Source organism: Aquarana catesbeiana, linkage group LG03 (assembly GCF_042186555.1).
Source record: "Aquarana catesbeiana isolate 2022-GZ linkage group LG03, ASM4218655v1, whole genome shotgun sequence".
Taxonomy (NCBI): Eukaryota; Metazoa; Chordata; class Amphibia; order Anura; family Ranidae; genus Aquarana; species Aquarana catesbeiana.
Genome location: NC_133326.1, coordinates 403,327,302 through 403,343,946, shown reverse-complemented (window position 1 = coordinate 403,343,946; position 16,645 = coordinate 403,327,302). Strand labels below are relative to the sequence as shown.

The 16,645-nt window shown below is 39.8% G+C and overlaps 1 protein-coding gene across 6 annotated transcripts in view; it reads right to left on the bottom strand.

Moving 5' to 3' along the window:
- Positions 1-16,645, bottom strand: part of TENM2 (teneurin transmembrane protein 2) — a 2,056,834-nt gene that overhangs the window by 1,852,196 nt on the left and 187,993 nt on the right. The gene's annotated exons all lie outside the window — the stretch shown is intronic.

Below are 16,645 nucleotides of genomic sequence, written 5' to 3'. Positions count from 1 at the left end.
TCTCCAAACTACCCATTTATACCTGTAATCATAAATTGTGTCTCTATTTTACAACAACAACAAAAAGAATAAAAAAATGAATAAATAAATTGATAAAATATATTAAAACAACAGTGAAAACAGCATTGCAATGATCTATTTAAAAGATAAGATGACTTTTTGCAGAAAATAAAATAATTGCACATATATTTGCAGAACAACAACACATTTATAATTTTATTGCAGATAAGCCTGCGAAGCCTTGCAACCATGATCAGGGGATCAATGCCAGGCTCCTGCAGACTTTGGGCTTGATTTACTAAAGGCAAATAGACTGTGCACTCTGGAAAGTGCCGTTGCACTCTGTAAGTACAGTTGCTCCAGAACTTAGTAAAAGAGCACAAGCTCTGTTGACTTTCATCATCCAAGCATGTTTACTAAGCTCCGGAGCAACTGCACTTGCAAAAGTGCAGTTTATTTTCCTTTAGTAAATCAACCCCTTTATGTCTATATTGAGGTACCACACTTCCTGTCCTGGGGAACAAAGCTCACTCACCATACTGCAACTATGAGGAAGAACATTGCGATACTACAAATCGGGGGGGGGGGGCTGTAGTCTGCCGAGATAGATGAAGAAAGTGTGACTGATGAGTACAGTGCAGTGCAGAGAACACTGGAAGTTATTAGCTGACAAGATTTCTCTAAGAATCATCCAGTATTTGTCTGTACTTTTGCAACAGATACAAATATAACAATTAAAAAAAAACACTGTACATTTTTACACCAAAATGGAACAAATAATATAAGGTAATTGTTATGGTTTACATATCTGTTAAAGTAAACCTGGCATCATTTCATTTGAATTAAACCGCACAAACCATAATGTGGCTAGACATACAATATTTGCTGTAATTAGTCCCAAACCTGAGCATTGTCCTAATTCCAATGTGCAGAAATATGAGATCTCTGAACAAATTATTCTATAAGTATCTGTGTGTGCTTATTATGAACCTGGATTTAATAGAAATGGCCCTAGGTCCTACTTCTCTCCAAGTCAGAATTAGCATATAACATGCAGATTCAGGGGCTCACTGGATGGGCAGAAGGACACATTAACCACAAATGACACCTGCATGCACTTTGATAAACCTTTGCAGCAGTTCAATACTGGGATAGTGCCAGGTTCACTTTAAAATATTACAGGCCTGCTCATGGCTAAAGTCTGACATAGAATTCTGGCTTCCGGCCCAAGTAGGCACAGAAAGTGTTTAATAATACACAAAGGTTGAAGAGACAGATACTTCAATACTGGGCATTGTATTCCAACCCACCTTCATAAAGTCAATACTATATATCGATGGACAGACCTGACATTGAAGGATGGTGCATCACCTACTTTGTTTCTCGTGCAGCATAAGCAGTCTTAATTGTTTTTGAGGGATATACTTCACATATTGATTCTTGGTATACAAATACTTGCTGTCTAGATATAGAAACATTAGCACAGGTCTGCTGCAGAGAGTCTCAAGAAACAAGACTTGCTGTGTGTGCCAAATAAAGCATTTGAGAAGTAAACAGAGGAGGATAATCGTAGTTTGTCCATTTTAGATATGGTCAACCGGTGACACAATCACAGGATAATTTCATCACACATGTACAACTCTGATAAGCACCCCCCTCTGTCTTTTATTTTCATTTTGTCACATTACAGTAACTATATGCAAAAGGGATTGAAATATCCCTTATGTCCTTCAAAATACAGGCATCAGAACAAATTACGGTTATCCCAGAAGGTGTTATTTAACTTGACATCCCTGGATTTTCAGTGCTAAAGGATCAAAACAATTCCATTGTCTACTAAAAGCTTATCATTAATTATATTTATGGTCAATGCCTCTGAATTTTTAATAGCAGCATGCTGGTTTCAAGTGTTCCTGAGCTGTGCAAAGAGAGATTCTCTTAGCTATTAAAAAAGCTAAATCATTCTACTTTTTTACCCTTTCAAGTTCAAACACCTTGTACTGCATCACTGTATTTGGCTATATTTACATCAGAGGCCAACTGTTTTTGGTTAAGAAGTTTCATTTTAATGTATTCATCTGCAGCAGTAAGAGTTAAAGATTCAAACTGAGGCAATGCAAATGTAATGAAAAACATATATAAAAAATTACATTTCTATTTTTATTTTTTTGTCCCTAAGCATCAAAACTGGCTAATTAAAGTATAAAACACTGTAATATATAAAGTGAGTGCAATCAGCGCTACCCACAACTTCGTGTTCCCTTTACCAACTCACGTATTGGTATTATTACTATATATATATATATATATATATATATATACATAAAACATATATACCTAAATGTCAGTGCTCATAAAATATACTGTGCTAAAAAAACCATCAGTCGCCACTGAACACTATTTAGTGAATTCACTACACCAAAATTATATGTATAACTCATAAAGTGCAGCGCTACTGAAAAATAAACATTCAAATACTGTGTTAATGTAGTTCATATAATCACTGTAAATCTTTCTTGATCTACCTGACCTTGGCTTGGTATCAAGAGATCCCTAAATTTTCCACTTCTTATTAAGTGATTGAAGAGTACTGACTGGCATATTCAAGGCTTTGGATATCTTTTTATTTCCTTTTCCATCTTTGTAAAGTTTAATTACCTTGTTATGCAGGTCTTTTGACTGTTCTTTTCTACCTCCTCATGGCTCAGTGTCTAGCCTGCTTAGTGAATCCATGTGAGAGCTAACAAACTCATTGATTATTTATACATAGACACTAATTGTGATTTAAAATCCACAAATGTGGGAAATGAACCTTTAATTGCCATTTTATCTGTGTGCCACCTTCTGTGTCTGTACCAAGGCCAAACATTCCAGGGTATGTAAACCTTTTATCAGGGCCATTTGGGTAATTTCTGTTATTATTTTGATTTAAAAAGGATGGGATAATAAATGGCTTTGTGTGTTTGCTATCCTTAAATAAAAGACAGTGTTTTGGCATGATTAGTCATATTTTCAATATTAATGCCAAAATTCCACAATTTCTGCCGGGGTGTGCAAACTTTTGAGCACACCTGTGTATATATATATATATATATATATATATATATATATATATATATATATATATATATCAGGAAGTAAGTTATTTCAAGTACACAGTTCACCTAATGCCGTGTACACACAGGCAGACTTTTCGACCGGACCAGTCCAATGGTCTTTCCAACAGACTTTCCAACAGACTTTTGACAGACTTCCGAAGGACTTTTGAATGAACGGAATTGCCTACACACGATCACACCAAAGTCTGATGGATTCGTACGTGATGACGTATGACCGGACTAAAATAAGAAAGTTGATAGCCAGTAGCCAACAGCTGCCCTAGTGTCAGTTTTTGTCCGTCGGACTAGCATACAGACGAGCGGATTTTTTGACTGGACTCGAGTCCGTCAGAAAGATTTGAAACATGTTTTATTTCTAGGTCTGTCTGACTTTTGGGAAAAAAAAGTCCACTGGAGCCCACACACGATCAAATTGTCTGATGGAGTCTGGTCCGCTGGACCAAGTCTGCCGGGAAGTCTGCTCGTGTGTACGCAGCATAAATGTAAAGGACAGCTACAGAATTTTTTTTAAATTGATGGAGATCTTAAATGCAATCATTTTAGATGCTACAATTATCTTTTTATACAGCAAAGAGTATTTTTTTTTCATTTGCTATATGTTTTCTATTGACACAGATGTCATTCTAACAAGTACAGGTAAATGGGAGATAGAAATGGGAAATAGAATTGGTTTTCAATAAAATGTGCATTCAAAAAATACAAATCAACTACCACTCAACTAAGTATCCTCACCTAGCAGCATCACTCGACATAACCATTTTGTGTCAAATCTGTGTCCTTTATTAGTCTGTTTTGTTGCCTTGCACTGTACAAATAATAGGTAATAATGTAGTATTTAAAGTGGTTTTAAAGGCTCAAGGTTTTTTACCCTCATGCATTCTTTGCATGAAGGTAACACACCTTCCTATGCAGCAGCCCCCCAGCCCCCCAATACTTACCTGAGCCCCATCGTGATCCATTGATGTGCATAAGAGCCTTGGCTCTCCAGGAACTATCAATCCACATTGGCTGAGACAGCAGCAGGAGCCATTGGTTACAGCTGCTGTAAATCACTGCTAGTGACCCAATGAGGAAAGAGAGGATACAAGCCTGCTTGGGTGCCCTCATTGCAAGCAGCTTGCTCTGGGGGCACTTGACAAGAGGGAGGGGCCAGGAGCACCAGTGAGAAACCCAAAAAGAGGAGGATCGGGTTGCTCTGTGCAAAACCACTGCACAGAGCAGGTAAGAATGACATATTTGTTTTTTTAAAAAAAAGAAAAAAAAAGCCTTTAATATCACTGTAAACATTTCCATGCTGTATATGCTTTTGTTCATGCCTTTTAATGCCATCCTTGGAAATCCTATGAATGTATGCATGGTATAATACACCATATTTATAATTTGCAATGTATTTTTGGCTATTACTACAACATAATATTTCTATAAACTTGAAACGACCATGAGTGTGCTTTGTGTTCAACATATGAGTAATTAAAGGTTGGTAATTGAAAGGGCCATACTTACTATATAGCAGTTGTGGACATAGAACAGAAAAGTAAAGGGGGAACCTTAAAGCCCCATACACATGATAGGACTTTGTACAAACTTTCCCTTGGATTTTTGTACAAAGGACATTGGCCATAAGTTTGTATTGCATACAGACGGCAGGACTTTTCCAGCCAACTTTCACCAAATCACGTGGTTTTTCAGCTCTTTACCACCACCCTTTGGTCAACTTCTGTATTGTTGTCTGATATGGTGTCAATCCCGCCACTTTTATTGGCGAGATTGACACCTTGCGAGCCGGGTTCACACTGGTGCGGGGATCCGACTTGGATCCCTGCCAATGCCAGGCACTGTGTTTGGTATGAATCTTGAGGGGGAACTCCACGACAAATTTTAAATAAAAAACCGGCATGGGTTCCCCTCCAGGGGCATACCAGGCCCTTAGATCTGGTATGGATTTTAAAGGGAACCCCCTATGCCAAAAAAACAGCGTGGGGGTCCCCCCAAAATCCATACCAGACCCTTATCCGAGCACGCAGCCCGGCCGGCATGCGGCCTGGTACGGCTCAGGAGGGGGGGGCGCTCGCTCATCCCCACCCCCTTTCCTGACCGGCCTGCGTGCTCGGATAAGGGTCTGGTATGGATTTTTTTCGGCATAGTGGGTTCCCCTTAAAATCCATACCAGACCAAAGGGCCTGGCATTCCCCCAGAGGAGAATTCCCTCTCGCGCCCGCCGCAGTAGGAAAATGTGTTTTTCCTATTGCAGCCAGCGCAAGATGTACAGTACCCTTTCGCCGAGAACCAACGCGATCGGATCGCGCTGGAAACATTCTCGCGGCTGTGTACTGTAGTTTGTACAAAAGTCAGATGCTTTTGTGTACACATGATCGGATTTTACTCCATCGGAATTTTGTTGCCCGAAAGTTTGTGCGTTCGCACAGCCAACAAAAGTCCGATGGAAACAGAAAAAGTTTGTCCGATGGAGCATACACACGGTCGGATGTTGCTCCAAAACAACTAATTTGCATGTTTGTTGTCAAAAAGTCTGATCGTGTGTACGGGCCTTTAGACTACAATATTCAAAGTGTGTGATTATTTTTATTCTTTAGTACATCTGACCACCACTATTCTTTTAAGGTACCTAAAGGAGGGTGGGTGTCAGAGCATCTAAAATAGCCACAAGAATTTATGTTGGCAAATAAATATATATTGATAAGCAAAGTAAAAGCATTATATATGTTTTGCTTATGGGCAATTACAGGAAAATAAAGTGTTTTCAATGTTTCACTATTTTTTTTCCTTATTAAAACGAATGAAATTAACTATATGTATCCAAATATTTTATCAAATGAAAGTCATGTGTGTATCAAATGTATAATACATTTAGGTAACCTACAAAAGATAAAATGTCTGATGTGCAGAACTGAGACATCTTCAAAACAAAAATAAAGGATTTGAAACTCTAGGGGTTTAAAGAGAAGAACAAGCGCTGAAATTCAAGTAGTTAAATAAAATATATTTGCCTTACCAAAAATTTTTTTTTCTTCATTTCACCCTGTTTATAGCAAAGAAGAAAATATGTATAAAGACACCATGCTTTCCCTGTATGACTTGCTACAATCATTCTTTGACGTTACACGTCATTTTAAATTTGTGGAGGTTGAATAGGTTACTAAAGCTGCTCAGCATTCTAAAATGTATTCTCTTTTTTCTCAGTACTATTCCTGAATGAATGTTTGTTTCAGCTTTGGCAATAGGATAAGGGTAAGGGTTAGAACCCTCTCATGTTTTTGTTTCTGCCTATGTTCTTGCTTAGAAGATTCCATCCCTCTATTTGTCCTTGTGATAATTGTCACCTGGTCAGATAGCATTGTGAAATCAAACATTTTGAGTTCACAATAACAGGAGTAGAGGTGAATCTTCCAAAGTGATCACTTGTTCTGATGAAAACAGTGGGATTTCTCTCAATGTGAAGTCATTTGGGATTTCTTTCTTTCTGTTGTGCATTTAGGAAAAAAGTGATGAAAAATCTTCTAGGGGGCACAGATTAAAAAGAAAAAAAAATGTTTTTTATCATTTAATATTGTATAAAAAAGGTTTGGTTTTAGATATAGTTTAAGATTTGATTTATTGGTTGGATTAACTACCGTATTTATCGGCGTATAACACGCACTTTTTTCCCCTTAAAATCAGGGGAAAATCGCGGGTGCGTGTTATACGCCGATCCCCTGCGATCCTGACCTGTCAGAATTAAAAAATCGCTGACCGCGATTTGAAAATGGCGCCGCCCGCGCCGAAATACACAGTGCCGGTCCTCGGCTCTTCTCGGCGGCTTTCGGTTTCACTCGAGCGCCGCCCGAACCTAGCCGAGTATACTCGGCTAGTTTCGGATAGCTCCGCTCACCGTCCGAGTGGAACCGAAAGTAAACGAGAGCCGCCGAGAAGAGCCGAGGACCGGCTCTGTGTATTTCGGCGCCGGCGGCGCCATTTTCAAATCGCGGTCGGCGATTTTGAAGCTCACAGGCTTCAGCAAGGCTGGACTGGGGCAAGGCTGGACTGGACACTGGGGAAGGCTGCACTGACATGGCTGCACTGACATGGCTGCACTGACATGGCTGCACTAGCAAGGCTGCACTGACATGGCTGCACTAGCAAGGCTGCACTGACATGGCTGCACTGACATGGCTGCACTGACATGGCTGCACTAGCAAGGCTGCACTGACATGGCTGCACTGGCAAGGCTGCACTGGCAAGGCTGCACTGACATGGCTGCACTGGCAAGGCTGCACTGACATGGCTGCACTGACAAGGCTGCACTGACAAGGCTGCACTGGGCAAGGCTGGACTGGGGCAAGGCTGCACTGAGAAGGCTGCAATGATGGGCATTTAAATGTAAGTTTTTTTCCCTTCAACTTCCCTCCTAAAAGTTTTTTTTCCTTAAAATTCCCTCCTAAATTGAGGTGCGTGTTATACGCCGGTGCGTGTTATACGCCGATAAATACGGTAATTGCTCCACTATAATATAATTTACATGCAATCGACTAATCTCCAACATATCAATGGATAAAACACAGGATCATCTATATTAGGTGTGATAAAAAAACAAAAAACAATAGTTAAAATAGGACATTTATTGTTTCCATAGGTATGTTTTATTTTCTAATAGCATAAAAAGGAATTATTCCTGTGTTGATATGACAAACTGAGAAGTAAACATGACATAAATTGACCATGTAGCCCGTGGGAAAGAAGTACTTGCTCTACAATGATTCTGCATAGGTTCAAGGAACTTGAAACAACCTTACTTATCCTAAATGCTTTTTGTTTGCATGGTTTGAAAACAAATGATCTGTAAGCATGTTATCCTTTGGTATTCTTCATGTGAAAAAAATATGTCATTAATGACAGTTATTATTTACATCTTGGCAGGGCTTTTTTTCTCAGGTAATAGGTGCAGGACCTCCCCCCGTCTGAGTCACCCCTTGTCTCTGCCCCTACCCACCTCTCACTACCATCCTTTGATTCCACCCCCCACCCACCTACCAGTACTGCCCCTTTTAGAGAATACACAACCAAGTATTTTTGTGGTGCTAAATCATTTGTATGGAACATGTTAATGATAAAAAAGAAAAGCAGTAAAATAGATCCCCTGCAGCCAGGAATAGAATCCTAGCAATAGATCCCCACACAACAATAGACTCCCCCAGCAACAATGGACTCCACCCCAACAACAATAGATTCCCTGCAGCAACAGTGAACCACCCACAACAAAATATCACACCCAGTAACAAAATATCCACCCAAGCAACATTAGACCCCCCAGCAGCCACAACAGATCTCCCAGCAGCCAGCATCAATAGATCCTCCAGCAGCCAGTAAAAATAGACCTCTCCCTCAACAGTAGATCCCTTCCAGCAACATAAGACACCCCCAGCAACAATAGATTCCCCATCAGCAACAGTAGACCCTCACACAAAATCAGATCCCCACCAGTGACAATAGATCCCCCAGCAGGCAACATCAATAGACCCTCCAGCACACCCCACACCCCATGCTATAACATACATTTAGTGCTGGAGGTGCCGGAACTGCGTTCCCCCGCATTCCCGCTGAAAAAAAGCTTATCTTGGACACTTTTATGCTTATTCAATAAAAACAGTGTAGTGTGCAAAGTGCAGTATCAAAAAAAATAAGCCATGTCCTGGCCTGGCTATAGTAAATTGAATGATGAATGGATGTTTTAGTTTACTCCTCTAAGTTTTTTGTACTGTTATTTGAATATGCCCTAAGAATATGCCCTAAGAGAATACTTACGCAGTATTTGGTGACCTTCCCTGAGCACCCTGAAATTGGTTGCAAATCTAAGTATATACCAAAAAAAGGTCACAGGAGAAAAGCACAGCAGTCTTGTTTATGCTATGTGTGCATTACTAGTATTTGGGAAAAGCCAGAGAGGTTACATCTTTGCAAATAATAACAGTTTCTTTGAAAATACAGAAATATATTTAAATTTCATTCTGATTTTACTGTTACACTTTAGGGCTTTATGAAAAGCTGAAAGCAGATGTTTGGCACACCTACAAAAAAATATTCCGTTCATGTCTGCAATACATGAACTTCACCACATGTTTTAGACCCTACAGTATAGAAAAATACATGTTGACCTGCAATAAATTTACCCAGCTCCTAATTCCCTCCAATAAAATGACACCACATGCCAGTGACCGAAACTGTAAGATTTTGTGTCAGCCCTGCCCAGTTGTCTGTCCTATGGTAGTTGATGACCCCAAATTCTCCTTCTGAAACATAGATCTGCAGGAGGAATGGGAGATATAGACTTCCGTGATTATTTCCACGCACCCTTACTCATCCAGCTTAGACACTGGTTTTCTCCTACCCTCAGCACCCTTTGGTGCCAAATAGAAGCAACCCTTAGCCCCATGCGTGGAGCTTTGCTCCTTCTTATGGACAGATGCCTAGAAACCATACTCTCTACAACAACTTCCACCTATAATGCAAGCCTCACTACAGACTTGGAAGGCGTTGGGGAAAATCAACTCCCCCCATCTAACCGTACCATTGTTTCTTTTTCCCATAACAATTTTAGAGTATTTGATCCCAAACAGTTCTCGTGAACATTGGCAAAAAAAGGGTATTCATTTAATCACAGATCTACCCCATACCAGTAATGGGAATTGGGTAAATGCTACACCCCTGCTCAATGGTGCACTGTGTTCAAAGCACTTTATGGTACCTTACATGCCTACGTATTTCTAAGTTTTTCCCATCCTCCGCGCCTCTTTGTTGGAGAGGAGAGGATGCAGAGATACTGGACATCTGATACATATGTTTTGGACATGTAATCATCTCACCGGCTTCTGTCGGAACATTTTCCATTTTATCTCTGGTTATTACAGGTATATTCACGTCACCAGATCCTGGCCTGGCCATTCTCATCTTAGGTATAGATCGGTATTGTTACTCACGTCTTACTGGCAGCCAGATTACTCATAGCAAGAGGTTGCAGATCTGCCAAAGTATCAAACCTGTCAGAGGCCGTTGAGATTGTCCATTTACATTACAAGTATGAAACTATATTGATTAACAAATGGGGTATCAGGAAGATTTTTGACTCACAATAGAAGCTATGGACTGATCACTTTAAAGCAAGCTAATTTGTTGTTCTGTTTTTTTTTTTTTTGTGTGTGTTTTGATATCTGCAACTATGACAGATTTTGAACTTAAGCCTTCCGTATTGTATTTCCTTTATACATATTGTATATTACGTATTTTTTCTTTTTTTTGTACTGTTTGTACTGCACTGTCTTAGTACTACTTAATTTTTAAAATTAATAAAAGAATGGAAAAAAAGAAATATAAATCTGTCAAGTGAGTACTGTCAGCATAAAAAAGAACTGGAATTCCCCTGGTGGATGTACATACATTGCATGACTATAAAATTCATAGTCATAGCTGTAGTATGCAAAGTAACAAAGTAGGAGTGTCTCATCGGTAACACCATATAGCTTCAGCCTTCCAATAGAGTTTTGCTTGTTGCATGCTGTGCTCATTTACTAGACTCAAAATTCAGGCAGCCTCAAAATTAATTTATCCCATGATGCTTGGAAATGGCACTTGACATTTTGCTTGTCCTCCTGTGCCTGCTTTCTAACACACCACTGTGTGTTTATATTCTGGGGAGGATGACATAAATCTGTGGTTAATTTAAAAGCTCCATCAATATTCTGATGCCACAGTAATGTGCATTATGTGCATTTTCATTATAAGAAGTTTGGCCTTTCACGCCTTTTGTGCGCTGATCCCACATATTCATAAGTCAGGGATTAATAGCGAACCAGCTCATCAGTGCTACAATCATAAAAATGTTGGCATTGGAAAGATACATACATACCCAAATCTGTCATTCCAGGCCATACTTCAGGGCCAAAAATGCTTATTTTATTTAATAATCAGCAATAATTTGAAAACTAATTTGCTGATGTTTTGCAATTTCATTTTCACATGCTCTAAATCAATAGTACATCTCCCCTTTGGTGTTTGTTCAAAATTACTGAGTTTTGATGTCATACTCAGTCATTTGTTAAAAGTATCGCTTTAATCATTAATCATTAAAGTGGATGTATGCTGTGTTTTTACTGCAGTTGTAATTGTATGAACACAGTGTAAAGCCGCGTACACGCGATCGGATTTTCCGACGGGAAATGTGTAATGACAGGCTGTCGGCGGAAAATCCGATCGTGTGTATGAGGCTTAAGGGTTGAAATAAATGGTTGCAACTCAACTTATAATTGGGGAATCTAGTTCCCCCCCCCCCCCATTACTATGCAAAGTCCAAAACAGTCTTTGCAATTAGCCTGTTACCCTGTTAGGGACCTATTCAAGCTACATCATATCATCTCTAAGAGAACTGACATATACTATTGGTTTAAAAATCTCAAAGAAATAAACCTGATAAATGGTTGCTTATCAAGTTCCAATAACTCTGTGCATGGTAGCTCACTGAGTTTACAGAGATATAGATTATCCTCACCATTAATGATAAAGTAGTCATTCAAGCAGAACTGAACCCATTGATTTAACAGTTTCAAAAAACAGTTACATTAGTTATGTTCATAGACATGAGCAGGGGGTATGCTGGGTGTGCCTGGGCACACCCTAATCCATGCGGGTGCTTGGGTGTACCCCCATCATCAAGGTCTGCCTTTGACTTTCTACCACTGCTGCAGCATTCCTCTAGTGCCCCGCACACATCACTCTGAGGCTTGCAGCTGGCGAGGACTCCCGGTTGTATCTCTGGGCTGAGGAAGTGGTGGGTGAGTCAGGGGTGTGGCTAAACTCTCCCTCTTACACCTTCACATGTAGCTGCTCTGGCTGATCGAGCAGCTGAAACTAGGCAGGAGACGGAGTCTTCTGGCAGCCCATGGGTCTTCTACTTCCAGTAATGGGGTAAGTGGCTGAAGGGGGGAGGTCTATCTGTATCACTGCAGGAATTCCCTCCATGCTCCATTTGTGCCGTTTCAATCCTTACACTACACATAAAGAACTGGAGAACTTCTCCTAGCCCTCCCACTGCATACTGCTCACTGACTGGCTTTACGCACCGCACACTGCCCACTGACTGGCTGTCCTCGCCGCACACTGACAACTGACCGGCTGTCCTCACCACACACTGGTCACTGACTGGCTGTCTTCACCGCATTTTTGAGTTAAAAAATAAAGTGTTTGTTTACATTGATAAGTGTCTATTTATTAATCACTTGCCGACCGCCGCACGCCAATGTACGTCCTAACTTTGAGGACGGATATTGTTGTTATGGCAGCAGCTAGCTGCCATAACCCCAGTATCCCCATTTTCGGCCGGTGGTTGGCTACAAGATAAAAGTGGTCCCTGCAGCGGATTCCCCTCGAGATCACTTTTATCGGTGGCGGGAGAGGGGGCCCCCTCCCACCGCGATCCGGTGCCCTCCGCTGCTTACCGGAGCCGTCGGTAGCGGCAGAGGCGATCGCGTCCTGTCAGTGGCTGTGCACAGAGATGAGTGAGGGTAAGATGGCCCCCCACCCGTCTCCATGACACCGCAGGGCGGAAGCGACGTCACAACATCACTTCCGCCCATGCCTCTTAAAGGCACATTTTTTCAATGTCATTTTTTCAAATGACATTTTTTTTTTATTGCATTTAAGTCCAAATATGAGATCTGAGGTCTTTTTGACACCAGATCTCATATTTAAGAGGACCTGTCATGCTTTTTTCTATTACAAGGGATGTTTACATTCCTTGTAATAGGAATAAAAGTGATCCAATTTTTTTTTTTAAACAGTGAAAAATAAAATAAAATAAAAGTAATAAAAAAAAAAATGTTTTTTAAAGCGCCCTGTCCCGACGAGCTCGTGCGCAAAAGTGAACACATACGTGAGTAGCGCCCGTATATGAAAACAGTGGTCAAACCACACATGTGAGGTATCGCCGCGACCGGTAGAGTGAGAGCAATAATTCTAACCCTAGACCTCCTCTGTAACGCAAAACATGCAACCTGTAGAATTTTTTAAACGTCGCCTATGGAGATTTTTAAGGGTAAAAGTTTGACGCCATTCCACGAGCAGGCGCAATTTTGAAGCGTGACATGTTGGGTATCAATTTACTTGGCGTAACATTATATTTCACAATATTAAAAAAATTGGGCTAACTTTACTGTTGTATTATTTTTTTTTTTTCAAAAAAGTGAATTTTTTCCAAAAAAAGTGCGCTTATAAGACCGCTGCGCAAATACAGTGCGAAAAAAGTATTACAATGACCACCATTTTATTCTCTAGGGTGTTAGAAAAAAAACAATATATAATGTTTGGGGGTTCAAAGTAATTTTCTAGCAAAAAATATGTTTTAAACATGTAAACACCTAAAATCCAAAACGAGGCTGGTCCTTAAGTGTTTAAAAATATACTTTAATACATTAAGATGTTTGTTTACATATATTTATAAAAGTGCATGTATGTGTGTGTGTATATATATAGATATACACATGCATGTGTGTTTGAGCTTAGGGGTGCACACCCTAATTCAATAAGCTGCACACACTTATGGTTATGCTCTCCATCATAACCCCGGTTCACACTGAGGCAGCGCGACTTGCAGCGCGACTGCCTCAGGCGACCTGGACACGACAGGGGCGGCGACTTGCAAAACGACTTCTATATAGAAGTCTATGCAAGTCACCTCAAGTCGCCCCCAAAGTAGTACAGGAACCTTTTTCTAAGTCGGAGCGACTTGCGTCGCTCCGATTAGAACAGTTCCATTGTACAGAACGGGACGCTACTTGTCAGGTGGCTAAGTCGCCTGACAAGTCGTCCTAGTGTGAACCGACCCTAACTGTCAAACCATCAAATCGCTGGTGTCATAACTGACCACATGCACAGCATCATTGCAGTTGAAGATCAAACAGAGGCCAATATAGCAGCTTCCTTGGCTGAAAATGATAGGAGGGTTTACTTCCAAATTAAATTCTTAGCAATGTACCAGCTGCTACTATACATAGTGCTCTTACTTTGAGATTTATTATGATTGCTTGTTTCCAAATCATTAAACCCCAACCTGAAAAAAACTATTTACTATAACATATAGTAACAATTATATACTTGTATGTTCCAAGACAAAATATTTTAGGTTCCTACATTTTTTAAATCATTGCATGCATCCTACGAAATGGTTAAACTTTTCAGAAGGAGATGTTTTTTGGTAAGGATAAAGTTAATGCAGAGCTTGTCAATCATTGTAGCAAACTGGCCATATGCCTGCTTTTCTAAATGATGACTCATTTGTCTAGCACACAAGCAAGTGATTGAGACACCTCTTTTAAAACTCCAAGGAGTTTTTTAGAAGATAGATTTCAATGCATTGGTAAGAAGAATTTAAAGCTGTTATTCAGCTGGCTGAAAATAAGCTGTAGTGCATGTGTTATTTTGTACACTTACTGTTAAGTTCCGCCATGCAACTGTGATAATCGGCTCACATTGCTAAAAATAAATAACCATTGTTATTTGTGTATCATAGTGAATTGATTATTTATTTATTTGACAGTTGTGATTGTTCATCTATACTGGAAAGAAGAAAATCAGCAAAAAATTGAAGCTGTTGCCCATAACAAGCAATCAGAATTCTTATTTACTGACTCTTTGCTAATGGTAACAGCTCCTAATTTGTGCACAATTTATTTTCTCTGCATTTGATTAATCAGCCCCTTAATATGTTGTTTACCCTAAAGGTAGAGTTACACTTTTTTCTAAGATAGGCATAACACAATCTGAGAGAATATGAAGGTTGCCATTGCTGCCCTACCCCCCAAAAAATGCTAGTTGAATGGCTGCCACAGTGATCCAGTGGCTTTGGTACAATGGTGTCCATTTATGAAACAGAGAAGAGCTGAGATCCTGATGATCACAGCCGATCTCTCAAGTGTGCCAGTTTAGGAAGCTGAGATGAGGAGTGGAAAACATGTTCTTCACTTCTCATCACAGGACACACCCTTCTGTCATTCACTTTTACACAGATGACCAGTTTATGAAGGTGAGATCTGAGGATCTCACTGGCCATCTCTGTAAAATATCTCCGTCCCAAATTCTCCAGCACAGAGGTGGAGAATCTGGGTGAGAAGCTGTTGTGATGTGAGGAAGGGGGCTTCTTTCTTCCTAATATCAGCAACAGCAACCTTAAAGATTGATATAAATAATAACTATAATTGTTCGTGTGTGTGTGTGTGTGTGTGTGTGTGTGTGTGTGTGTGTGTGTGTGTGTGTATATGTATATATATATATGTACACACACACTATAGTTGTAATGTATTGTCTTTTTTTCTTGTTCAAATATTTTATTAGAAAGGGTAAAGGGTACATGGCATAGAGTCAGAGGGAGAAAGCTTCCCCCAGGAACAAAATAGAGAGTGGAACACAAAACAAACCGTGGGGCAAGTAGAGATTCAGCCCCAATTGTGTAAATTATGGTAACATCAATAAAACAGTGCATAAAGAACCGTAATATCTTGTCTTTTAGGGCCCATTCACATCTGAGCAATGTAGAATTGTTGGCAGAATTGCGCAATCCTTGCCACGATTCCAAATTGCTGTAAAATTGTGTCAAAATGCGCAATGCACTTTTGGGTGCCATTCATTGTTAATGGCATCCAAAATGCAATTAGAAGACATGCATTTTGCCACACATTTTGACATTTGATAAAAACACTACCGATGTGGCAAAATGTGCATTGAAAAAATGCACAAACGCTACATGCCCAAAAAATGTTCAGTTAGGCTTTTTGGGCCTTTTTTGTGCACATTTTGGTACAGTTCCTAATGCACTGTTTGCTGCTTTTTCAACATACATTTTGGTGTGTTTTGCATTCTAAAAAAATGTCAAACTACATGCTAAAAGAAGCTCCAAAATGTGCCTTAGAAACCACACTTTAATGTGTGTTAAAATAACCAAAATGTGCTCTAAAGAGCCAAAATGTGTGTTTAAAAAAGCGCCAAAATGCACAATAAAAAAAACCCACGGCCAGATGCACATTAAAAAAATGGCAAAATGCGTGTAAATAATGCCAAAATGCACAATAAGAAAGTGCCAAAATACTCATTTACAAAATGTGCCAAAATGTGTGTAAAAAAACTGTGAGCTAAAAAAAAGCACCAGTGGTCAGTGTTTATTATTTTCATGCAATTACACGGTCATTTTAATGTTGGTTTCACTTTTAAAACTCAGCTGCTCTGTAATCACACAGATATCTCATGGGATCACAGGCAGCTCTCCTCCTTCTCAGGTGTTCTCAGAGGACTTCTCCTTCTAAGAACACATGTTCTCCGCGTCATAAGAGCACCAGAAGAGAAGATTTTTCTCTGAGAACTGAAATTAGATAAATTATCTAAATGTACTCTGGAAAAAAATATGCGCGTTAGGAGATCTGACTTTACTCTGAGTCTTCTGGTCAGTGACTAAGAGAGTATTTATACCAGAGACAGCCAAGCAAATGGAAGTA